We start from the raw sequence: 27,008 nt of genomic DNA, 5'->3' as shown, positions 1-27,008 counted from the left end.
CCTGAGCACTGCCCAGTAGGCCAGTCCCTATTGACGGAGCTGGGTCAGGCCAGAGCTTCCCAGAGGAACACTCTACATCCACCTGTGAACAGCAAGGGAAGTTGGATCTATCGTGGCTACAAGCTGTCACTCAAAAGTATTTCTGCCTTCAAAGTCCATTTCCAAGCAGCAAGAGCAGACACCTTCCTGCACAGGGGAGGCAGCAGTCAGGAAGGAAACCTCTTGTGGGACAACCAGGCAGAATCCCAAGGAAAAGAAGTCAGCATGGGAAGGAAGGGTGATGCCAAATCCCACTGGGCCCAGAATGCCTCTTGGTGTCTACACTGGATCTGAGCGACCAACCTCCGCTGCCCAACCGCACGTGAATCTTCCCAGCTGCTGCCTGTTGCCTGCTCAGGGCTGGAGAGGGATGGTACTGGGCGAGGGCTCGGGGGTCCCACGCCCCACGGGCAGCTTTTGGCTGCAGCCCTCTTTGCCACGGAGCCGGGAGTGATGGCCAGCGCAGCCCCGCTACCACCCCCCCTGCGCTGGGAGGACTTTCTTCAGCCGTCTCCCGAAGGAAGGAAGGGCAGAAGGAAGAGCCGGCAGCCGGGAGCGGTGAGAGGAGCCACGAGAGAGGTGCCGCCGGGGGTCGGTGGGGTTTGGGCAGAGAGCGGGCAGGCAGCGGGTTGGGAGCCGCGTCCCCGAGCACGGAGGAGCGGAGGAGGAAGGAGGGAGACAGAGGGAGTTCGGGACCGGCGCTGCCGCCCGAGGGGGGCTGGGGCTGCCGGAGGGGGGGTTGCCGGCGGGCACCGCCCCCTGCCCGCGGGCCGGGCGGGGCGGGGGGGCTCCGCTCCCCGCGACTGGGGGGATGCGGTAGCGAGGGGGCTGCGGGGGACCGGGGCTGCAGGGGACCGGCGCCGCCACCGCGGGCCCGGAGCCGCCTCCGCCCGCGCAGGCTCCGCGCCAGCAGCGCGGCGCAGCCAGCCAGGGAGCGGGGCGCGCAGCCCGCCCGCCGCCTCGGGAGCAGCAGCAGGAGGAGGAGGAGGAGGATGAGCGGGGCGCTGCGGGGAGCGGCGCCGGCTGCAGGTAGGAGGAGGCGGCGGGATCCGCGGGGGGAGCCGCCCGCCCGCCGCCACCGCCGTGCGTGGAGCGGGTCCCGGCAGCGCCCCGCGGAGCCGAGCGGAGTTGGGCGCAAAGTTTGTCCGCCGGGAGGGAGGCGCTGGCGCGGCGGAGCCGGCGAGGAGGCGGGGAGGGATGCCCGGGCAGCGCGGGGCCGCCTCGCTGCCGGCCGGGACGGGCGGGCGGGGATGCGAGCGGCAGGAACCGCGGTGCGGGGCCGTGCGGGAGGATTTAACACTTCCAGAGCCGCGCACAGCCAACTTAGAGCCGTACTGAGCATCTCCGTGCTGCGAATGAACGTGAGACACCGCTTCCTTTCTTATTTCTCTGTGTGTGTGACTCGATCAGGGTTTTCTCGCCATCCACCTGTGCGTGCCAGCCGGGAAGGAGCAACTTGAACCAGCTGTCCCTTCTTGGTTTAATATTTGCAGCTCGAATAAATATTTTGTTGCCCTTCTGCCTTTTTCTCAACGCCTCCTTGTATTGGAGATGATTAATCAGTGAGGTTAGTGGCCAATTAGGCATAACCTTGTAGGAAAATAATTATGCCAGGATATATGGGTTTGACTACTGATGTGTTACAGAATACACCCAGATCTTGGTAGCTGTTTCCCCATGTGTGCAAATTCAGGGCGTTCTCGATTTTGAGTGAAAAATCAAAGTGTAATGACAAATATGTTTTTACTTCCAGTGGAAGACTATTATTTTCCTTGCAGCTTTAAAGTAAAATGTGTGTGTGTGGATATAGAGAGGAGCTCTTTTTTTCCTGGTCAGTCACAAAATGTTTTTCTCCCTTTTTAAATATGGTCTTTCCAGTGCTGCTGGTTGCTTTGACTGTTTGGTTTGCAGAAATGAATTTCTTTTTGGTGCCCTCGGAGTCTCGTGAGAAGAAGTGCACTGCTGTGCCTTGTGAGGCTGGTCGTTTTAACTGATCTTGTTAAATAATGCTATTATTAAATGATGGCAAATGGAAGCAAATGTGTTTTTCATTGCCCACAAGTTGTGTTTCTGAGCTAAATTTCTTTTTATGGCTGAAGAGGCTCTTGCACTGCAGTATTACAATACAGCCATATTAAAAAGGTCCTTGGAGCAAATAACCCTCTAATACTGCAGCTACGTTTTCAGTAGACTTCAGTAGTTCTTTGGGAAGTAATTGTGTTGGATTTAAGGAATCTGGGCTGAACGGATTGTGCTTTTTTAATTGTGATGTTAAACTGCTTGTAGATATTCATGTAGGTGATAAATCTATACCCAAAATCTAAAGAAGCAAAGCTCCAAACCCAAGGCTTTATTTTTAATGCAATAATTTGTCTTTTTTTTTTTTTTTCCCCCAACAGGTTCTTCTGGTATTTTTTCTGTCTTTTTTTCTTTTTGCTTCCTTCCTTCTTCCTTTAATTGGCAGGGAGGTCTCCAGCTAGAATTCTTTCCTTAACCAAGTAGAGTGCAGTAGTACCTGATACCATCATTCTCTTCCATGTATGGTTTACTCTATCTCTGATGCTGCAAGGAATGAAGGCAAGGAAAACTAGAGACAAAAGGGAAGGAAGATTCCTGAGGCCGATGATATTGGCAAATTGAGAGATTAGGGTTTGTTCTGAGGAACCTTACCAGGTTTTACATGGTTTCTTTGGGATGTAATGCTGAAAGTGTAGGTCAGTGCATCTCCTTCCAGTGATCCCGGTGCGTACTTGGGAGGTGTGAAAAGCAGACATGGAACTAAGCTGCTTACCTCCTAATGTCAATATTTGGTGCTAAAAATTTAATTGTGAGCCAAAGACAAGCAGGTTCCTTCTTCTCTCTAACTGCAGCTCTTAATTACTGGTTTTTGTTTGCTCTAGTAAACAAACACATAGCTCTTAAAATTGAATTAAATGTATAAACTGCTTGAACCAGAGCCGGGAGAGAGAATAATTGTGTTTGTTTTAAATAATAAATAAAAAATTAAGCTATCGCTCCAATGACTGGCTGATTACAGTCTTGGCCTGATCACTCAAGGAGTGCTCCAAGCAACTCTCCAAGCAAGCTCTCCGTTTCCAGCACCCTTTTCCTGGATTGGAGGCTGGAAGTGCTCAGGGTGACGTGTGGGCTGACGCCTGTTTGACTGACAGACACCTATTGCAGGGTGGCACCCAGTGCTCTGTGATCCTGCCCCTGTAATGATTTCCTCCAGAAAGCTGACAGAGAATTAAAATGTTTACAGCCAGGTCTTGGAAGGGTTCTTTAAGATGCAGAGAGAAGGGTAGGGAAATCCATCCATTTTTAGATCTCCCTAATCCCAAGCTTCTGTTCCTGTACTCATGCTAATTTTTTATCGATTCAGAAAACATTTCCACTCCACATAGAGTAGTCTTACAAAGAAATTAAAGTGGGGAGGAAGGAGTGGCTGAAGGAGACATCCTACTCCAGTCTTTTTTTCAGGTTGTTCATGAAACTGAGGCCACTGATGAACAGTTGTGTGCTTTGAAATTAGATTTCAGTGAGAGGACTAAGCTTTCCATCCTGTGCTTGTTCTAAGTGCCAGGTTATCTGGAACACTGCTTATTGTAAAGATGCAACATCAGTGTTCTCCTGGTCAAGCCCATTTCTCCATTGGAGCAAAACCCATGGGAATCATTTCCCATGTAGATGTCAGGTACTGTGTGCAAAAGGAGCTGAGCTGGAGTCAAGACTGGTACCCAGAATGGCAGTACATGAGCAGCGGGGAATGTGAGTCAATCACTTCTGAAGTTCAGCTCTCCCCTTACTGAACTTGTGTGTGTGCTGCAGATCAGGAACATGGTTTGTGCTTCTCTAACCATCTGACTCTGACATAAAATCCCTTTGCAGATCCATCTGTGCTCATTAGATGAGCCAAAGTCATGCTTGTGCCTGGTATTCACGGTCTGGTACCAACCTTTAATTTTACCACTCAGTTCCATACCCAAGCACTAGGAGTGTTTGCTGTTGAAGTAGGATGCTGTTGGAGGTCTTCCATCACCCTATTTCACACTTTGTGTAGGGAAGTAAGCATGATGTTGCAGCCAGCCCAGCCTAGAGCTGGCAGATAGGGATGCTTTCACAGTGACACCTCTCTATGAGGGGCAAAGGAGGAGGGTTCTGATACTGAGAATTTACCAAAATGGATATATTCCCATTTATCTGCCTACAACTCCTCTCTTGGATTTAAAGGATATCTTTCTGCTATCAGAACTCTAAAGAAGGAAGCAAGTGGCATGTTTGTGATTTTATGCTTTACCAGAGATGCAAAAGCAGGCTGGAAGTGAAAACAAGCTGATATTAACTGCTGCTAAGAGCTCTTGGAAGAGGGAATGAGAAGTATTCTTTTGAGTAACCTGAATAGCAGGTGGAAATGACCCTATACACAGTGTCTATAAAACAGCATGTTGGATAAAATGGTCCTATTACAGGAAGTGCAGAGGGCAAAAATCCTAAGCAGTCTTGACAATCGTTTTGGGATTGTTCTGCAAGAAAATCAAAGGCTTGTCAGTTTTTGCTTTTATGCACATAAATCACCTTTGCTCCTCCTGTTTCAAAAAATGCACTGGGTCAGGACTTTTCAGTTTGCCTCCACAATATTGTGAGTACTTACAGTAGAATACACCTAACAAACAACAGGAGATTCCTATTTCACAGCACTTTCATTTTTCATCAGTATGCCAAGTTAAAGAACCTCCAACTTCCCTTTAAAATAGCATGAAGATTGTGCAAGCCAGTTAAAAGGGAGGAGAATGCATTCCGATATTCCTCTTTTATATCCACAGATTGATGCATTCAACAGCCAACTCCTTTGATTCTTCCAACATTTAAACATGAGTGACTTAGTGGAAAAACACTGTGTGAATATTTACTCCTGTTTTAATGAAGCAGGGTTCTATTGAAGTCAAAGCAACTGCAGCTGTTTCCTTAGGCTGAGGATATGGCCCAGCAAAGACTTTTCTAATTGGCAGGAGGCTGGTTTGGTACCATTCCTCGCAGGGCAATATTTTAGAGAAAAAAATAAATCTGCCTAACATCAGAGGGATTTCTCATTTGAAAAGTTAAATGCTCCTCAGTGAGAGGTGAAGGTATTACTCCAGCTCAGAGAGTGTTTTGCCTGACTAATATATCCAAAATGTATGTTGGGATTGCCCAGCACTGATAATTCACGCACCTCTGGAGTGGAATACAGCAGCCATTCCGGGATGGAAACATTATACAGGAGGGGTTTAGGGAAGAGAAATGAAGAAAAATTAATCCAATTGAAACTGCAAGGGGGATTTAGGAAGCAGAATGCAATTATCCGAGTTGGATATTGGCCAGGACATGTTAGTTAACATTTTTACTCTTGCAGGAATTATCATGGGATCTTTAATGACGATGAATGGTCAGGGCTGTATTTTACATCTCATTTGAAAGCCCGAGCTTTCATTTCTTCATGAGGATGAAGTGAATGCTTTGCCTTCCTTCAGGATGAGTTGCTTTAGTCAATCTGCTTTCCTCCCACAGGCTCAAGGCTCTCCAGGAATACCTGCCTTGCAATTCCACATGTCCAAGGGTTTTCTTCACCCTGAGCTGCTGAGTCGAAAGGAAATCCGAACACTCAGCATTGCACATCAAAGCCCAGTTCCGATTTACATGGGCTTCATATGGAGAAGTTCCCCTACAGTTTGTGCTGGCCATGGCATAGAATCACAGAATGGTTTGGGTTGGAAGGGGCCTTAAAGATCACCTGGTTCCAGTCCCACTGCCGTGGGCATATTTACCTCCTTCCCTAAGCAATAGTGTGCTGGTTTTCTCCCCTGTTTTATGAGGACTAATGGATGAAAGCATTATCTGTCAGCAGTAAACAGATGATAAAACTTACTGGAACTGGTGTTTCTGAAGAAAGGAGTTGATGCATGAAATACTTTCTTCTCTATATTCCCAATTTTCCTTGTAGCAATCTGAACTTGAATCTTTGTCGAAACAAACTAACAAATGAGCATTTCTTCACTGTAAAAAGTCATTGTCTCGTTACAAATGTATTTTTATATCAGTGCTTCTGGTATTCAGGCAAGGAAAGCTGTGGGATGGCAGTGTGCTTCTCCAGAGGAAAAGAGGCTTCAGGTTCTTTTGGAGGTTTAGGGAGGGTGTGTTTATTGTAGTTCAGTCAAATATGGTTGTTGGAACTTGGAGGATTGCTCTGTGTCTGCTGAGTTACTTTTTAACCTGTTTATCAAAGTGCTTGCAGACTGTCTTAGAGGTCATGAAGCAGTAGCAGATGCTGGGAGATAAAATTAGATATGCATCCAGGCTTCAATCTTTAATTTTATTAACAAAAAGGATGATGTAGTAGTAGATACTTTATTTTTCTTTCCTACCGGAAGACCTGTCCTGAGATTTTGGTTTCCTGCAAGCTCAAACATAAGTAGACTGTGCTTCTAACCCACATACACCACAGATAATTAAAAGATAACAGGGTTAATACTCTCTTTGTAGCAAAGATTTTTGCTATTTATATAGGAATTTTCCCCAAAACTCTCATGGTAACATCAATGTCATTAATTTAAAATATCGTTTCAAAATCACTCAAAATATACATAATGTATAAAGTGATACATTTTGTATCCAGGGACTTTCTTTCTGCGTTTTCATGTATTTGTGGACAGTTTGGATTGTTGTGTGGTTTGTGGGAGGATGGGTAAAGCCAATATCTACATCCATGTGTCCTGAATTTCTGGTTAAAAGTAAAGAATGACCACTCCAACCTGTTACACAGTGTGATGGTGCTGTTTGTATAGAATTTGTTGGGTGTCAGAGGGGCAGCTGTGAGTGCTGGGTAGAGTCTCATCATTCTGTTACTGTCAGATTTACCTCAACATACAGCTGGGTTTTAACTATGCTCATCTCCTCTTAGGATGTGAATCAAAATCCCAACTTCAAGCTTTCTAAGGTGTTCAGAATATGTGGAATATAATGTTAAGGGTCAAAAGGAATCATCACTGCCATCCAAAAGCCTCAGAGGAAACCACTCTTCTTCATCTTTGTAAAATAACAATGGTTTTGGTCCAAGGCTTCTTAGATGTGTAAGGCTGGATTTTGACCCTCATAAATAAAGTGAATGGGCTTAGGGACTTCCCGTGTAAATAAAGTGCCCATTCCATCTGCCTCTGTGTGGCTTGACCCACAAAATAACAACAAATGCTTCCACTGCTTGAAAGAATTTGATGAATATATTATGCTGGCCAGGTGTAAAGCTGTGATCTGTGACATTTCATGCCTCATGTGGGCATTGTGCTGTCATGTGGCACAGTGGGCTGCATTAATAGAGTCTTTGGGGATAAAGAGAGAGAGAATATGGACAGAAGCTGTTGTTAGGCAAAATAAATTATAGAGTAGCTCATCCAGTGTGAGAAGGATTGAGCGTGATGTAGTTTCAAACATCATTTTTTCAGTAATTGTGCTGTTTGAGTTGTGACCTACTTTAATAACATTCTATCGTTTTTAATATTTCTTTATTCATTACATTTTATACACACTCAGGTGGTTTACTGCAAACTGTGTGGAAATTACAACGAAGGTCAAGTGCTCTTTGTGAGGATAACTTATTACTGAAAATATTAACTGTTGTCATTACTGTTTTCCAACATGAAATTTTATTTGTCTGGTGAATGAAGAGATGATGTCGGGCTTGTGTTAAAGTGTGTGATTACTGTCAATAGACCAAAGTCCCTCCAGTCATAGGTCTGAGATGTACATGATCACTGAACAAGTCTCACTTTCAATTGATTTATTTTCCCTGCACTGCTAAGCTGGTACAGGCCCTTATCAGAAACATCTTTCAGATTAGGACTGGTTTATATAGATTTAACGTTTAAATGCCTTCAGTAAGCTGAAGCTAAACTGAGAATTGCAACTTTGGTATTGGAATAACCATGCTTACACTTGGCTTTGCAGCCTTTCAAATGAGCTTAAATTCATGCTTTAAATGATATTAGTTCAGTATTTTTCATGTGGAAAAGGCTTTGGTCCACAGGAGGTCTGTGCAGAGTTGGAGCAGAGCCTTAGTTAGAGTTGAGAGCAGGCTCTCTGTGGCTCATGATGGTGTCAATTAAATCACAAGTGCTCCACAGTGGTTTTCCATACAAACAAGTTTCCAACAGTGGCCCTGTGGTTAGTGGACATGTAATTGTGAATTGTGAGAGTTTGGAAAAATGTGTCCTGGGATCAGGACATCACCTTCTCAAATCATAATTCTGCTTTGGTAGAGCATGTTTAGGAGTTGGCTTAAAGCTGTGGAAATCCATACTGTTGGGAAAAAAAGGAAAACCTTGCAGCATCCCTGCTATCTTTACAAAGCCTAATATGCATGTTGGATACTAATGCATCATTTTTTACACAGTATTGAAATAGAATAATTTTAGGTAAAGGCGAGCTGTTCATAGTGTCTAACATGTTTCAGTTTTTATTATGCATATTTGAGGTTCCTTGAGGAGTCAAGTCTAGAAAGTGTAGAAAGAAAACAGAAGGATTGCAGTGAATATTCACCCCTTTGGCTGTTGCAGCAGGTCAGAGGTTGAAGCATTTCCAGCTTTCTCATTGTGTTATCAAAATTCTCCCCTGCTGGTTTGATGTGGTGGACCTAAAGGTTTCCTGATCCAAAGCCAGAGAGATCTCAGTTTAGGAGTCATGGATATCTAATTTTCCTTCTGAACTACATAATTTGAATTCTGTATAGTCATAATATAGTCATAATCAAGTATAATCTGGAACAAAACTGGATTAATTAGGTAAGTATCCTGCTTTTAAAGGTTCTGGACTCCTCTGCTTAGGTTTGGATTAGACAAGTAGGTTAGGAAGGCAAGAACTGTTTTATAGATACAAAAATGAGAGATTTTTAGCTGTCTGTTTGCTGAGTGTCATAGAGCTACATTAGACAAAGCTTTCATGTCACCCCAGCATAAAAGAGGTAGTGGAACAGGAGAAGGTTAGCTCAGAAAAGAAAGCACTTCTGCTAAAGACTTAGTGAAACCATGTGGAGAACTGAATAAGGAATTGTCTTTTCCATTTAATTAAGTGAAGGGTGTCATACAAAAGAAGCAGGCAGCAGGCACAAGAGCTTCACACAGGTGGTGTTCTACAGGTGCCTTCAGATGCTGAGGGTCCTAAAAGCTAACACAGAACAAACAATCTTCTGGAAAACTTTGTGGTGGAACTGAGGACCCAGACAAGGGGTGGTGCTGCTTCTGGTGCAGACACAGCAGGCTCGCAAATGTCTGGAGGCTGGAAATGTGTTATGGTGAGTTATCACAATATGTGTCTGCTCTCGGGGACTGCCAAGGAGTCAAGGTTACTGCACACAGGGCCAGCTGGCCCTTTGCTGAGCCAGAAGGGCTTTCTTACACAGAGGTAAGAACTCAGCCAAAAGCCAGTGTAGTTCAGCATCTCCTCTCCCCTGCTGTCATCTGGGTTTCTCTTGAGTTAAAGCTATTTGAGGGTGGGAGGTGCTAAAAGTTGTTTCTAAGAGACAGACAGCAGTGCTGGAGAGAAGATGTTTTATTCTGGCAAGGCACCCAGTGTGCAAAGGTGTAGAAAACTGAAGTAATCTGTTGTGCAGATGATTTTGCTGTATTTTTAACCAGTGACTTTGGTTTAAGCCTGTTATTTCACTTGGAGATCCGTGCTCTGCCCTTGGTGTTTGACAGTGTAATGATCTGTCTGCTGGAGCTGCTTGTTCTTCTTCAATAGTTATGTTGGATATATCTGTACCTGGCTCCACAGCTATACAAAGCTTGCAAAGGGACTCAGCAGAATTTTAATGCATGTATTAAAAAAAATGGTTTAGAAACCATTATATTGCATGTAGGTCATGTTTAAAGCTTTGTTCCAAGCTCATGGCATGGAAACTCCATTTTTATTGGAAGTGGAGAATCTTGGGTAATTGCTTGACTTGAGGAATTAGGACTCAAGAAGAATGCTAAATATCATGAGACTTGTGATAAAATCTTAAGCACTGTCTAAGCCACTGAAGGGCTGTCAGATTGTAATTAGGTTTGATCATTATCAGCTTGAGCCAGATTTGCACACAGGTTACTGAGACATGGAATGCCAGTGCAGTGTTACCAATTCCTCCAGCAACTCAGTTCCCAGTGGAACCCTTCCTTCATGATGGTGGTATGGACTGATCAGGCATTTTTCTTCTTTCTTTTGTAATTTTTTCTCTATCCTTTAGAGGTTGGTACGAGTTCAAGTTATCTAGTCCTTAGTCACAGGAGACCAGGCATTTCCTCTCATGTGGAGGAATGATCTTGGCTGAACATCACTGGTGGTCCTGTGGTTTGTGGTTTGCCCAATTCTTTCTAATTCTGGAGATCAAGGAATTACTTTTGATTCTAAATGGTTGTCTTTGAAATAGGTTGTTTTTCTGTGGAAATGCTTGTTTTTTTCTATAACTTTCTGTATACAATTTTTGAAGAAATAATAATCTGGTAGTAAGAGTGTCACCTTATGCAGGGTCTTGGGGTACAATGGCACTTGTTAGTGGGAGGACCCAGAGTAAGTTTATTAATAATTCTGATGATTAGAGATTCTGTTGCCTTCAGATTATCACTTCAAGTGCAAATACACAATGGAGATCACACACAGCAGCATTTAAAAAGCAAAGTTCAGATGCTGTAATTGCGCAATGGAGCCACATGGAATTATTTAATAAAAGAGCCGCACAAAAAGGTTCCTCGCTCTAATTTCATTAATAATGTATTTTGCAGTTGGCTGGAGACATTTGGCTGGCGGCTTTTCTTCCAGTGTGTTGTGGAACAAACCAGTAACCAACTAAGATTTCCTTATTGGAGCTATGTTGTGTGTCCTGGCTGCTGAGAATTTCACATTGGCAAGGAAATCATAGAGCCCAGAAGTGCAAACTGGGGAATGGAATAGTGTTTTTTACCTGTCAGCAGGTGTGAACAGATTGGAACAGAGATGGCAGCAGTTGTGCTTTTCGAAGGAAAATGCCATGTCCATTGAAGCTAGTTAATGTGATGTGTATCCTGATTTATTTTCCCCCTTTACTGAAGAAGCAGAATGGACACACTCTCACTGGCGTGACAGACTTTCTCAAGAGCAGTTTATGCAGCACCAGCCTTTTCTGCCAGTGAGATTTCTCTTCCTACCTCTACCTATTAGTTGCAAACATCATATTTTACCTTGCAAATGTCGTGTGCTGGCTCTGTGGTTCTGTTCACCTTTGCTTCCCCTGCAGCTCCCACACCTGATTGGGCTCCCAGCTCTGCAGTTGCTTGGATAACTCACTTTCTGCCTCATTTACTCCCCAATGGCCGCTGAACAACATTCCCTGAATTCAGGGCCAGCCCAACTTCGTGACTGGCTGCTGAGGATGCTGCAGTAGCACTGTGTTTAGTGACTTCTCTTTAAAGATGTTATAGCCATGAGTCTCTGGAATTGTAAAGCTGAATTTCATTGGCTTCACCGGAAGGAGGGAATGAGCACTGGGGAGAAAATACACCACTGAGGGTAATGTGGGGAATTCCAGATAAGGGATTCAGCAGAGTGGAGCTGGTGCTGGGGTGGTATGTGTTGGGGTATCACTCTGTGCTTTACTGAAGTAAAGCAGAAAGTTATGGTTACCTGACCCATCCTGAACATCTCTTACCAGACAAAGCCATGTGTTGAGTCACTTGTGCTGTTGGTACTTTGCACTTGAAGAAGTGTATGCCTGGGTTTTGGAGAGGTTTACATTTTTTTCACTGAGCTTAAGACCTCCTCTAGAGTAAACCTAAAGCAACTTGAGACCACTGTCTGAGTTCTGACCTCTTTTCAGCGTGATACTCTCGGTAACATGGAACATGAGTCAGGGCTGTGAGCTGTTCCCCATCAGTTGTTTTTCTCTGTGCAATATTGTGTATTCAGTCCTTAGTGGCTCAGAACGGAGAGTCTTTAACTGATTCCCTTCTCACAGGTACATCTGCACCTTTGTGGGTCCTCACTGATTTGGTGATCACTGACTTCAAGCCTGTGGGGAGATAAGCAAGTGTGTGTGTGTGATTTTTTTCATTTCTTTTGTTAAGATTCTGCTCAGTCAGAGCTGAGTCTTTTTCACTGGAGGCTTGTATGGGCAGATTGTGGCTCTTTTCCCCATGTGTTTATTTCTGATATCTTTCTTCCATCATATTTAAGGCCCTTTTTGAAACCCTGGGTGTGTAGTTCCTGACTCTTTTGCAGTTCAGGGACAGCGCTGTGACTGCCTACCTTATGCCCTGTCTTAACCAAAAAACCCTTTTCATGTGCATATCTTACGTATTTTTTTTATCAATTTTCCCACTTAACTAAAAGTTCTTGGTTTGGTTTCAGAATCCCAGTGTCTTAAGCGTTGGAAAGTAGCTGGTATTTTTACCTGAAACATCCTATAAATACCATGCTAACAACAAAGGAACAAAATGCTACCTAAACTCAAGTAATTCTGACTTAATTCCTAATCTAATCGGAATAGCTAATAGAGTAAAATTGGGGCTGAGATGTGGCATTCATGTGCTTTGTTGTATTCAGGTGATCATCTGATTTACAATTGTAATGTTGGTTATCTTATAGGTGACATGTTATTTTAGATTGCAGTGTTGAAGTTGGATGGCTGCTTGTAATTTTGTTGGAGGATGGGAGAGACAGCAGAACTAGACAGTGATCCCGTTTTCTTGGTGTTTTTCTCTTGGAGGAGGCTGAATCTGCCTGCCTTGGCAGCGCTCCATAGCAGAGGAGCTTGCAGTGATGCTGCAGTTTTGTTGGTGCCACTGCAGACACAAAGGCTAAAACAAATCAAACTGAGCTGAGAGGAGCAGATGGGGCAAGTGAGAAGTTGGGAAATCATTCAAAGTGTTAGACACCGAACGATTTCAATTTTCCCGAGACAAGTGGGTGCTGTGGCACAACATGGCTCTTCCTGACACTCAACACACGTGTGACAATTTTGGAATAAAAGCTGCATCAGGTGTTCTCTTTCCAAATTTCCCTGCCTGAGGGAGAGGGTTTGCATTTGGCAAGGATAACTGTGCAGGGGGTGGGGCAGTGGAAACAAGATTATCATGAATCCTTTCAGGTGTCTTGTTGACCACTCTGAGCGGGATGTGTATAACAAATGAGCCAAGTTCCTCCTTTGGAGGCAAAATTGGAATTTTTAGGGATATCACAAAGCTAACAGAGTAAAAGAAATCGGACAGAGATACTACTTTCTTTTAAAAATGTTGTTTTGATTTTAATGTTCTCCTTAAAGGATACAATTTCCCCCAGAGGGCGGGAATAACCAAAAGAATAAACCCCTCACTTTGATAAATATGAATGTTGGAAATTTAGACGTCTTCCTGTGTGCAAAACCCAAGTAACAGCCTTGAAGATGGGAAAAAGTCTCCCAGCCTTTTCAGTCCTTAGTGGTGGTTCTGCCTTCTCCTAGGAGTGGTTGTTTTGGGTGCTGCATTAATAGAATCTCAGGTAAGGCTGTCACTATGGCCTGAGCTTAGTGTTTCCCCTGCTTATATTGTTTATAAAACTTCAGTACTAACAGGTGTAGAGTGTGGGGAAACTTGTAATTTTGAGGTGGAATGCCAAGATCTGAACTTGCATGAGCTGGTAGGATCAGCTGGGCTGTACTCCATCAGTAATGAATCCACAGGAATTCCTCAGAATGTGTGACCTGTATTCCTCTGTAACATTGTTCTTCTTTTAAAATTCCCCTCTAAGGGGTTTGGTTTTTCTTAAAGGCAGGGAAATGAGATACAAAGAATTTTGTTCCCACCCAGTTATTGCAGCCTAGACACGATTTTGCAGTATTTTTTGTTTGTAACTGCATAAATAGCCTGCAGATAATTTAAAGCCTGTAGCTTTAAATGCTGTGGGGCACTGAAAAGTTGGACTTAGGAAAAATGTGTATGATAAGGCGTAATTCCAGCAGAAAGAAAAGGAACTTAAAAAGCATTTGAATTCTTTCTATCCACCCTACAAAGAAGAAAATTGGTTTGCAGGAAATATAGGTCGTGGCACTGTTCTGGCATCTTGATGTTGCTGTTTTGTAAGTACACTGGATTGCTGGCAGCACAATTTGGGACTCCCATTATAGCTGCTCTTTGCTGTCAGACCTAAAGGCCAGTTAATATCCCATATCTGATCTAATGCACTGCTTCTCACACAAAGAAAATTTAAAAGGTCCTGTGAGTTTGGTGGGTTTTTTGGTTTGTTGTTGGTTTTTTTTGTTTGTTTGGGTTTTTTTGGGTTTTTTTTGTTTTTTTTTAAATAACTTACTGAAAGCCAATTTGGAGACTCTTCCTGCTGTTACATCCAAAAGTCAGTAACTTCAGTAAGGACTCAAGGATCAGAGATTCTCTGTGAATGGGGCAGTGAAGTGAAATTCTTCTCTTCTTCCCTCTCCAGGGTTTAAACACAAAAGAAAAGGAAACCTTGTGTTGCTGTTCCATGGGTTTTACAGACACACAGTTTATTATTGGAGAAAACCCTTGGCTTTTTGAACATGAGATTCATCTAATTTATTTGTGTTTGAAAAGGTATTAAAGGCAGCTGTAGTCTGTGATCTAGGTTGTCTGGTCTGGGTTTTTTATCAATATAATACTTTGTGGATTAGTCTAACTTCACTGTTTCCTACTCCAATGGGAATGTGGGGTCCATTGAAGTACATGTCACTGGGACACTCAAGCGTTTGACCAGTTGCTATTTGAGTCAGCTGACTTGGATGACATCTAGAAGACCAAGGGTAGATGCCTGAGTTCCTGGGAATCATAGGTAGGGAATAAAGAGAATACAGTTTTGTGGGAAAGGCACTGCATAGGATCCACAATGAAGATGTGTTGAAGACATCTCACAGGGGGTGCTTTCAAGCAACTGTCATTAAAATCCTGTGTTCTGATAGATATCACATTTTTGAGGGTGTTTGAGCATCATGAGGATAGTAAAGATATTCTTTTTCAGATATAAAAAAAGCCAAAAGTAATACCTTTAAAAATGCATTTATGTTTATTATTTTTTGTATAAACATGCAAACCTGAGCAAACAGCCCTAGGAGTTGTGTGTATCTGATTGAAATGCATGGATTCTTATATGTAAATTATTATTGCATGCAGTTGCATGAAAAAATGGAAGAGCTGGGTTTAGGACCCCTTGAAAATAATCTATTTCTTTTAGACATGCATATAATTTAGATATATGCTTGTCTACGCAGTGTATAATTTTTCAGTGGCTCTTTCAGAGGTAATTGTGGAAGGCGAAATGTGCTGTGTGAATGTGGTACTTCACATTGTAGAATGCTGCCATGAGAAAATATATGATTAGTCTGCAAATAATCTCTTCAAAGGCCCCATTACAATCCTGAACTCTCAGATGGCTTGGGTAGTCTTTGCTATCACTTTGGAGGGACAGGGAATGTTAAAACCATTTACATGTATTGTCACAAAATAATTTTATGGGGTTGATCCTGCCTGACACGGTGCTTCACGCCATGATGGAAAATTCATAAATGTTTGCTTCAATTTGATGCTCAAGAAGCACTTAAAAGCGCTCATTTCTGTAAGAGTTATCTTCTCTCTTTATATCCAATTCATAGATTATGGTCAAGTGTTCATTTTTATGGTATTTACAAGAAATCAGTAGTGCCAGCTTGCTCATAACACCCTCCCTCTCCCCCCACTCGCTGCCCAGATTCCTCCTTGCAGCCTCAGGGAACAAAGGGAGCTGAGATTCTGAGCCATGCTTGGATCTGATTTAATACTGCATTTTCCTATAGGACACTTGTGAGAGGCTGAGTTGTTTGTAGTCAGAGTCTGAGGTTATGTCCATTATGCTAAAGACAAGAGTGGTGGTTAAAATGTTTTTGAGCTGTCTAAATATTTTAATTTGGGATGAAGTTCTCAGTCTTGTATTTGCCAGCCGTGTGTGTGTCCATGCTCTTCCCTCTGCTCAGCCCACAGATCCCTAGGGATGGTCTTCACTTGGAATTCTCATTCCCTTAGTGGTAAAGCATCCCACCTTTCTCTTTGCATGGACTGGGAGTTTATCAGGCAGTCTGCTCTGGGCATTGCACTCTTGGAAGAAGCTTGGATTCATGTGGAAATCTCTCTATTCATCAATTCATCAAACAGAGGGCTGAGCTGTCCCTTAAAGCATTAGCTGCAAAATCTTAAGCCTGTTTGTGGAAAAGTATGCTGTTGGATCCTGGATTAACTGCAGATATAGTGGGGGGAATGAAACCTGTTCAGGGTTTGTACAGAAAGTACCCAAGTCTAGAAAAAACATAGATCAACAACATGCCAGTATGTGTGTCCTGTCAAAACTGAAACATGATCTCATACTTCCAGACTGGAGGTGACTCCTAAACATGTCACAGTACTAGTGATGCTTCAGGATTAACATGGAATTGCTGGAATTGGATCAGGAGTGCTCTGTGCTGAGTAACTTGACTTTCGTAATTGGTCATGTGTGATTATTCTGGATAACAGCATGTAATGTTGGGATGATGGGTAAGTACTTGGAAAAGAGATTGCTGTCTGAAACTGGCCCCAGCTCCTAATATGGGATGTCAGCTTTGCTTTTCCTTAGAGAATTTGTCTGTGGTTGTCTTGCTTCCCTCCAAAATGGAATTGGGGGTTTACAGTTGCCCTTTAGGAAGGATATTGCCTCCTAGACTGTTCTACACTTTGGTTGGCTGTTTTGGTCTACCATCATTAGTAAGGCCTTTTTTTTTACAGATCACTTAGGATTACATAACAGATTAAGTGAGAACGAAAACATATGTGGGGTGTTGGTGGCTTAGTCCTGAATCCAGACCTGGCAAACCATGTGTTCTGAATTGAGCTAATTGGGAATCCAAAGCACCTGTTCGTCCACTTGCAGTTAGAAGAATCACCCTTGTTTTATTCCTACTTTTGTTGCCTTGGGTAAGCAATGGTGACTTGCTCTCATGTGGTGTGTTCTCCTTTATAAGAGATATTTTAGTGGCTTTGGAAGTGGGAGGAAGACCAGCTGGCTGTAAAAGAGGTATGTAGGATTCAGTCTCTTCCTGCAGTTGCTTTTGGTATTGGTTATGCTTGCTCAGGTAACACATTTGTTTTATTCTGATGTTTTGTGGCTTGGCCTTTGTGTTCTCCATGAAGGAATCATGCAGCTTGGGCAGCACAGGGCACACACCAGTGCTGGTTATATCCCAAATGCTCCGTGCTGAGGGAAGGTAACAGGAAAGGTTGTGGTGAGAGAGCTCTGAGGAGCAAAGCATGTCACACGTCATCAGACTGCAGAGGTGTGGAGATGACACGTTGATTCTGTTACTCAGTGCCCTCTGGGTGCCTGTGACCAGGTGATGACACTGATTTTTCACAGAACTTCAGTTGCCTTTCACAAGTTCACAATAATTTATCAGCCTACAGTGCCCCCGCAGTGAGCGGTTCTTTTTGAACCTCAGTTTGTGTTCCGTGGAATTAACGGTTTAAAAGGTGTGTCCACAATACATTAAATAGCTAGATTGGTTTGGGAATTCAAATTTCCTTCAGACTGTTTGGTTACCATAGCAAGCGTAGCAGGAAATGTTTGCTGAATATTGGGATTTTATTTGTTGAGATACACTAGAAATGCTCATAATCTGAGTTATTCTACAATAGAATTAATGGAGCCAGCAGAACAACCTTAACCAAGACTTACCAGTGCCCTCTGTTTTCAGGTAGTGGTCAGAAGAGTCTTATTCTTTGAAATAATAAGTCTGCTTATTTCTGTTTAGAGTAATAGGTAATTCCTTGGACAAACCAATGGAAGCAAACAGTGTGTTTGAGGGGACACAGGCAGTGAGCAGGAATGATTTCAGCTGAGGAGCCTGTTCAGTTCCTAAGGCAGCTTTCAGCTGGTGCATCGGCTACAACCACCATTTTCTGAATCTTGTAATGTTTTTCTAGTGTGAATTTGTATGTTGGATTAAAAACCTGGTAATAAGTGAAAAAAAAGAGTAAATATAAAAGAGGTGGGAAGGATCCTGTATAAAGAAGATTCCCTTTCTGTCCTGGGAGTCTGACTGATGGCAGCAGTGCCAGGAAAAACTGATTCAGAGATCCTCGAGGTAAATGAACCTGCTGGACAAAGTCTGGGCAGGGACATCAAACCCTGGGTAGGTGTATCTATGAAACCTGTTGGTGTTTGTTTTCCCATAATGTTTCCTCAGCAATTTTCAGTCACCAGTTTTCACTCCTCATACAGAAACCAGTTTTGGTCAACAGCCCCCTGTTCATTCTTGCCTGTCATTGTAGCCAGGGCTTGTAACCACACCTGTTTGACTGTTGAGCCCCCTGAGTTGTGCTCTGTGTGCTTCAAGCTCACAGGAATCACTGCTGTAAACATGCACTGAGCTCCTCTCTGTATCTGTTCCCACGCTGAGGCTGGGCTGGGATGTGCTGACCTTTCCAGGAAGCCCTGGGCTCCCCTGGAGATGCCTCCCTGCCACCCAAGATCAGTTCTATGCACAGTTCGTGGCTGGTGTTTTTGGCAAGGTTGTATTTTATTACTTTTTGAACCTTCCTCTGGTCAGACTTGCTGTTCTGAGATGAACAATATCTGCTGTTGTTGCATCAAATGCTGTGTTTGGTGTATTTCTGACTCACAGAAAGGCTCCTACAGCTCAGGGTAGTCACACTTTAAAATGTGTATTTATAAATTTAAAATTACAAACACTTTTTTGCTGGGGTGTTTTAATTTTTTGGTTTGGTTTGTATTTTTCCTCCACATAAGCCCCGTAACAAGCTGATCCTTTGACTCGCCTACAGATAAGATATTTCCAGTGAGAGAGGCTGTATTATGGGATTCATTTTGGAAGCTATCAGGGAAATTACTGTAGGCTTTTTGAACAAATTAGTCAGCATGTGGAAGGACCACAAAAAGGCTTTTTCCCTTAAGATTTTAAGTAGGATCTTATGAAGGGAAGGAAAAAACCCAATGCCTAGTAATAAAAGAATTTTTTAAATAATGAAATAAAATTATGCAAACTCTGGTTTTGGACGTGGGCAAGTTCTTAGCTGCTTCTGCTAGTGAAAGTTTTATTTTAAATTAGGGAAAAGGAAAATACTTAATCACTGCTTCAAATGTGTGTGTATATATGGGGGCGTGTGTGTATCTGCAAGATGTTAAAGAGTTTGGATTTAGGCTGATGTTAAAAAATTAATGTACAACTTGTAGGTGTGAAATGATCAAGGTGACTAATCTGCTGGGCTATGGGAACCTCAGGAGCTCAGCCAGTGATGAATATGATCAGCTGAGTTCACCTGAAGTGCTTATCCTGGGGAAAAAAAACAGGGAATCAAATCTCTGGGTCTTTCACAGGGACTTTTTGATTATTTGGAGAGGGGCATTTCTTGGTGCTTGAATTAGGTTAATGTTTTGTGGGTATATTGCGGAGACAGGAATGATCCAGGGCATGGGGGAACTGGGGAAACTTTTCATGGACTTTTCCTGTTGAATAAAATGATGTCATTGACTCCTAATGACACAGGTGATAAAAGGAAAGAGTCAGATTGTTGGAATAACTTAATCTGATTCTTGTAAATGTCTGACACATGGACAGTGGGATGTTGAACTCCAGTGGGGGTGTAGGAGAAGAGCAGGTGTGGCTCTGGAGGATCCCAGCAGTAACCTGTGAAACTTTACACTAAATAGCAAAGAACTTGGAAATGTGCCTCATCTGTGCATGGGGCTAATTGACTTCTGTGCCATTTGGTCTGTAGGCTTGTTTGTATTTAATGTACTCTTTGGATTCGCTCTCTCTCGACTGTTCCTTTGTGCATCACAGACCTTGAGATCAGACACCAGCCACACTGAAACCAGTCAAGTAATTTTTTGTCACACTTTCACATCAAAGGACAGATACTGTGTGTGTGCATCTTGCATAATCTGGAATAGATGAAACCTGAGACCACCTTCTTGTAAATACTTCTGTAAATATTTTTTTTTAATTTTCCTCATTGGGTGTAAGGAGGGTCTTGAGTTCTCTGTGTGGCTTCACCATCTCCATCAGTGTCCATGTGTGGGGTGTTAGTGCTGCTGTTACTTCATTAGATGCTCAAGGTGGATTGTAAGGGAAGTCAAGGGAGCTGCGTGAGAACCCCCTGCTACTTTACATCCTTCTTTGTGTGCCAACACCTGTGATGACTTAAATTTCACAAATTCCCTGCTTGAACTCCATCCCATTTCTGAGTGACACAAACATCTGCATGGAATGTGTGGTTTCTCTCTCCTCCTCTTGCCTCTTCTCCCCAGTGTTATTTTCTGGGTGGGGGTTGCACATTAAAAATAACAAAAAAACCCAAACAAAAATATTTCCACCTGGAATGACTGAATTTGTCACAATAATTAAGTATGGTAGCTACTGCTCTGGATGGGTTTCACCTGCTAAGAGCTACTGCAGTCAGCACCATATGGTGGCCTTTTTTTTTCCCTTTTTAATAGACTTGGAGCAGCAATTTGTCTCACCCGTGAGGCAGCACCACAGCGTGCATTGCTTAACAGAAACGTCAGACTGGTGAGCTTTTCATTTTAACTTTCCAGGAGCATTTAGCTGAGTTTCAGAGCCTGGTTTTTGGCACTGTCTATTTGCATTGTAACTCTTTGATCTATAAAAGTGAGGGGCTGAAGGACAGAAGGGCTTGATTTTCTGACCAGAGACTCCTCAGTACTTCAGCCTTAATGTTAGCAAATAATATGCTAATATTTACCTGCCTCTTAGATTTATTGCCAAGCTCCTGTCAATGTCTGTATGTCACCTTGAGATTGTGGAAAGAAAATTATTGAAGATATGGAAAATATAATTTATTTGATGAGTGGACTGAAAGTGCAGGTGGAATTATGGGTATGTGTGTGCTGTGAAAGAGGGCCTGGTGCAGGATCTCTGATCCTCTTCCAAAACACAGAGCAGTGTTACAGCACCTTGATGCTGTTCTTGAGGGCCTTATCCCTATCAGTGCCATGGTGATGTGTTGATACTACTTGAACCTTTTTTTTTTTCGATTCCCAGAGGTACTCAGATTTTCAACAACTTGCTGCACTGTGCCCTATAAACTTATACAGTTACTGCAAACCCACGAGTAGTTCAGGATCCTCCTCATCTTAAAGCTTTGCTTTTGTGATTGACAGACACAATGAATACAAAATATGAAATTTTGCATACTTAGGCTTCCTTAAAACTTGGGCAAGGCTGCTACAGTTGTGCAGTATCTTATTAGCCTGGAATGACAACTCCAGAGTGGAACAGTGACCTGGTAGCACTGCAAGTTAACCTGCAAGTTAATGCGTGGGACTCGTGTTTAATTCCCCCTTCCATTACTGATTCTCTGCAGTGCCACGTAAATTGTTTGGGTTAGGGAGGCAGCAGGATTCCCAGCCTCGAAGGGCCATGGGAATACACCTGCAGAGCACAGTGGGCCTCACATCCTGTGCTATGGGAGGCTGTAAATAGCCCATTTCAGACCCTGTCAGCTCCCCAGGCAAAAGTCGATTAGGGTTGTGCTGAGTCCTCATTCAGATGCAAGAGCTGTGGTCCTGCTGTCTCACATCCCTCCTCCCTGTCCCCTAATTGGTCCTGGGATCTTTCAGTGTGTGATGGCCATCTAATTCTGGATCAATATCTGGGGTTACTTTTGTTATATGATAGTGTTGATAACCCCATTCTGCAAGTCGCTCGTTTGGCGATAACCAAGTCCTCTGCTTAATTAGGAATATCTTCTCAAAAATAAGATCTGTATCTGGGTGAAATGCAGGTTACAAATGGTTGCAATTAAACCTCATGTAGCACATTTCCTACATCTGTCCTGTTGTGTTTCTTTTCCCTTTCTTTAAAGGATAAGAATGCAACATTTCTAGAGAGTACAGGTGTTGAAGTTCAAGATCATCTAAAGTGGGATGTTTGAACCGTCACACACCCAGCCTCATTCCTGTCTTGCATCCTTGTGTTCTTTAACTGGAGTAAAACGCACTTTTAATTTCACAGACCTTTAGGAACGATGGGGAGCTCTCAGTGTTTTTTCTTTTTAAATTAACCAACTTATTTGGAAATAAGATGGGACTTTTTGTGTGGGCAATGCCCCACCTGTAGACCAGGCAGCTGCAGGATGGAGCATCCTCCAAAATGGGGGACTTTGCAATTCCAAAGGCAAACTTCTCTTTAATTTTGCATCGAGAGTACTTGCTTTGCACAGGAAATCTTTTAATCTGAGTTTTGATAGGAGTGGGATAGAAAGAGCTATGTCTGGGTGTTCTCTAATGTGATGGGAGAAGCGGGAGCATAGGGAGGGTGGTGCAGTGCCCAACAGCTTTTTGTTCTTCACAGTCTTTTAATTTCGTGTATCTTTGCCACTTGCTAGTGCTCAAGTACTGTTCAAATGGGTTTCGTTTGCAAATTTAAATGAGCTTGCTAATGTTCTCATTTTAGCAATGCTATATAGAAATACTGATTAAAAATGTCACCCAGTGGTTTTAATCCATGAGGAATAGGCAGTTCTTGAAAAAGAACATCTACTTTTTTCTCAGTACACCTCCATCTCAGCAAAAATGGTGCTGGTAATGTTCCTTTGCCTGAAAGGCGTGTGTTTGGCTGGTTTTGGAAAAAGTAGGAATTTGCTCTCTATTTCTGAAGTACCCGTAAAATTCAATCTCTTCAACCAGCTCTGGGTTTGACGTTCAAAGCTGTGGTCTGAGGGGGATCTGGCCCACCTTGCAGTTACTGGGGAACTGCCCTGAGCCAGCCTGCACTGCAGAGCTTCCCCAGGGCCCAGCACCTGGAAGCCTTTGGTGAGCTGTTGTAAACTCATCAAACAGGGGTTGTTTGTCCAAAACCTCTTTCTGTCAGAAATTTTCTGCTCAGCTGTTGGATCTGCTGATATTTGCAACACAAAGGATGTTTGTGAGGACGCTGCTGTCGGGGTCCTGTTTTTTAGTAGTCAAGAGAATGTGTCCTGCAGTAGGAGGTATTTCAGAGAGCAGGTGTGTGTCTTGGACAGCCTTACTGGGTTCACTTAGAATTGTTAAGGTTGGAAAAAAACATTTTAAGATCATCAAGTCCAATTTCTGCAAGTCAGAGATTGCAGTTAGGAAAGAGAAAGAGGGACTCACAGTGCAAGTAGATTCTACTCTCTGGAGCAAATAGATGAGCAGTATCAATTAGCACATACCTGAGGACACCTCGTGGACTTAAATAAAGGAAGTACAAGACCAAGACATCACCTTATGATTTACAAGAAAGGTGGGTTGTGTAATAACCTTAGAGCAGGATCATAAAATATTTTGTTATTCCTAAAATACTTTGAGGAAAAAGAAGCTGGAGGATATGAACACCCAGAGCATGGAGTCCTTAGACAGGAAAGCAAAACAAAGTAAAAGGGGGGAAAAAAGAATATAACCCATTCAATTTCTCAATTTCAGTGAATTTAGTGTCTTCTATTTTAAAACAAAGATGGAGGAAGTGAGAATCAGTTAACGTAAGCCAACACTAGTATTGGATATGTTCTTTCATATATGAAATTATCCCATAATTGAGACAAATTGCTTGAAGCATTAAAACATCCCAGAAATGCTGATGTGGAAAAGACCTTGGGAGATAAGTCAGTACGTTGCCAGGCTCTGAGGCGAGATCAAGTGTACCTGTCTCACCTCCAGAAGCTGACAGTCTGTCTAACCTCTTCTTAAACCTTGGATATTGATTTCACATCTTCCCTAGACGACCTGCTCTGGGTCTTCACCACTTACTGTTAGCAAGACTTTCATTTTTCTAATACCTAATTCTTTCTACCACTTGTCCTCCTGTCAGTTGTGGGAGAAGAACTGATGGATGTCCTCTTCTGCCACTGCCTTGTTGGACACTTGTGGATGATGCTTAGCACCTCCTTAAATTAATCTCAGTTTTGCTTTGCAGGAAAAGAAGAAGAAGAAAGGAAAAGAAATTTTGGTTCTTGTTGACGGTGCCTGTGAAATCACTGAGTTGTTTGTGGTGGGGTTGTTTTTTGGTGGTCTGTTTTATTTTCTCCCCCTCCAAATGACCTTTCCCCGTATTTTAAGGAGTAGCACTCAAAATGGGATATCTTTTGAGATAGTCAATGTCTTCATGGTGCAATAGGAAAAGAAGAATAAGCTCCTTGGTCTCGGCATATCAGTCTCGGCATATCATGTTTCTGTCACACTTCTCTGATATTTCTGGTTTTCCAATAATACTGTATTTTTTACTTGCATTCATTTTAAGTGACTGAAGTACAGATACTTGGCCTTTTATTACCTCACACTTTGACCACATGAATTTTAGAAGGAAGAATAAAATGAACAAATAGAAAGTGCTCCACTGTGTCAGGTTTAAGCTCTTGGATATCGTATCCAAGTCTCCAACTTGTTGGTATGTTCTTTCACTGCTGATTCTGCTCACATTTCTTAGCTCAGTGTCATCTACAGCTGTTCAAATGTTCTTGCTGTTTAGTCCTGAAAGAGCAATGGCATCTCTGATATTGCTGCTGATGGAGCCATTTCAGAGATCATTTATCAGGAAAGCGTTGGTGACTTCAGGCCTTGAGCCACTTTCTCAGCAGAGCTTCATATGAGCCTCTGAATGTCCAACCTTCTAAAGATTACAGAGAATTTCTAGATTTAGGGCTTGACATCATTGCTTTTGCAAAATTTGTATATCTTGATTTACATTTTAGAGTGGTTTAGAGCTGGTCTCCTGCATGCTGTTGGTGATTTAGATTTTTAGAACCCTCTGAAATTGAAAGATTTTACATATTATTTTTATAATATTCTATTAGAATTATTTCTTTCTGTGTGTTGATGTGAGCGTCATATGGTCATTGTTTGGATCTAGTAATACCTCATAATCCTCCAGTGAAGAGGAACAAAAACAATTGTTAAAAGATCTATTCCGCCTCCTTGGAAAAAGCTGCCAGAGTTGTCAGGTAGCTCAGGTAGTTTTCAGGAAGAACTTATAAAAATCCCATAAAGATGAATAGCAAAGATCAAATCCCATAAAGATGAAATTATTTGCAATATGTAGTTACAGTGTATTTATAAAACACTCTGAGGTTCTTGGGTCTTAAAATACAGTTAACAAATGCTTTCAGACGCAAGGTGATGCCAATGCATTTCATTTAAGCAGTTGGTATTTCAGGTTACTTCCTTACTTCAGTTTGGGTGTAAAATTAAGGAAAGCACTTTATGAAATGTTTAGAGGCATTGCTATGTTGTCTAAAATTACTTGGGGAAACAAATAAAACTCCTCCCACATTCTGAAACATGAGTATCTAAAAGGCCTCATTTTATTTAGGAGGAAAATGATCAGGAAAAAAATGCAGAGCTTTTTTACAGTAAGTATATTTATTATGCACCTTCCATGAGTATTTACAATGATGTTTTTCATACCACTTTGAAAATATGTACTGGGTACCATGTAATGAAACTTGGTTATCGCTCTCTTTGGAAGAATTTAGATTCTCTGGAATTTTGTAATACTCCTCTGAGTTTCTTGCCTAATGGTCCACTGCTCCTCCATAAGTCCTGGCTTTCTTAGAGCTTGTTCTGTCTTTCTCCTCCCTTTTTTCCACTCTTTGCTGCTTTTGGATGCTGTTTGAAAATCCTTTAGCCCTTCTGCTCTTTGTTCTGTGATGCTTCTGTGATGCTTCCAGCACTCCCATTCTGCTCTTTGCTTTTCCTTTGCGTTCATGCACTTTCCTACCCCAGGAAGCAAATTTTCTCCCCTTGTGTGCTTCAGTTTTCCTCTTCTCCTTGTGCTGGAGACAATATTCCTTCGTTGCTCACTCCCTCCTGTCTCCCTCCTGTGCCCATCACCCTTGTCCCTGCCTCCCTGCAGCCCATGGCAGCCCATTTCCACCCGGGTTTCCAGCTGCATTCCCACTGATATCCCTCCTTCCCCCCTTCCCCCATGGTTTTCCTGACACTGCTCTGCTTGCCTGCTCTGTCTGATTAGCTGGCTCCAGGCTGTGAGTTAAATGTCAGTATAATTTTTTCTTTCTTCTAGTCTTAAAGAAGTGCCATGAAATGGAATTTGAACACAAAAAAAAATTCGCTTTTGCTGGGAAAGGCTTAACCTGCAGTGTCCAAGTAAGCACTGAGTCCCCACAAGGTTTGCTTGCATTTCTTGTTAGAATCCATCCTCATCAACAGTTGCATAGTCTGAAATGCTGGAAATAAAAATGGTGTGGTCAGTGAAGTAATGCCACTGTGTGTAGTCTCTTTGTTCTCACATCTTGTGTGGTTGCAGTTTCTCTCCTCTCAGGCTATGACACTGTCCTCGATAACAGTGACAGTGAGGGGGTAGTTGTGGGTGCACTTCACATCTTTGCTAGGCAGCTACTGCTTAGTTTTTATTTATTTAATACAATAGTTTTCAACAAGAAGACAAAAGATCATAATCAAGTTTTTATCTGAGCTTCATGGAGGTTATTAAAAAAAAAAATACTTTCTGGCCGTGGCACAGTAGGTGTCAGACACAGTAGGTGTGTCTGACCAACTGTGACCAAGAAAATAGGACGAGCAAGACAGTGAAACAGGCTCTGTGCTACAATTCAATCCACTGATGACAGGCAGGACCAGGGTCAGGGTGCAGTGGTTTTGTTCTGAGCACTGGGAAAAAGGTCAGGAAAGATGAACAGCTCAGCAGCAAGAGGGATTCTGGAGTTTGTTTGTGCCTCTTGCTGAACTTCCAGCATTGAAGAGGTGGAGGCAGGCGTGGGCTGGCCAGGCAGATGCCTCTGGGTAGGGGCTGTGCTGGGCATCATAACTTGCACAAGTAGCCACTGGGCCACTGCTGGCCCTTTTCCCAGCAAGGGCTGGTATCCATGATTGACCTGCTGTGCCAAACTGGTGGTAGGGATGTGGCAGATGAGCATCAGGCATGGAGGGCTTGACCCTTGACCCGTGCT

At 42.8% G+C, this 27,008-nt stretch overlaps 1 protein-coding gene across 4 annotated transcripts in view; it reads left to right on the top strand.

Annotated features, from left to right (window-relative positions):
- The first annotated feature begins 387 nt into the window (after positions 1–387).
- DAB1 (DAB1, reelin adaptor protein) overlaps positions 388–27,008 on the top strand; it is a 434,251-nt gene continuing 407,630 nt past the window's right edge. For 2 of the 4 annotated variants that reach the window (XM_017805611.1, XM_017805605.1), the window contains exon 1: positions 980–1,068. The gene's annotated coding sequence lies outside the window, so the exon portion shown is untranslated. Of the gene's footprint in view, positions 619–979; positions 1,069–1,308; positions 1,401–27,008 lie in introns of those variants that run through there. The other 2 variants (XM_017805607.1, XM_017805606.1) reach the window with 2 other exon arrangements.

The sequence above is a fragment of the Lepidothrix coronata genome, unplaced genomic scaffold (genome assembly GCF_001604755.1).
Source record: "Lepidothrix coronata isolate B3197 unplaced genomic scaffold, Lepidothrix_coronata-1.0 Scaffold12, whole genome shotgun sequence".
Taxonomy (NCBI): domain Eukaryota; kingdom Metazoa; phylum Chordata; class Aves; order Passeriformes; family Pipridae; genus Lepidothrix; species Lepidothrix coronata.
The sequence above is the reverse complement of the archived record's forward strand: the minus strand, read 5'-3'. Positions and strand labels throughout refer to the sequence as shown.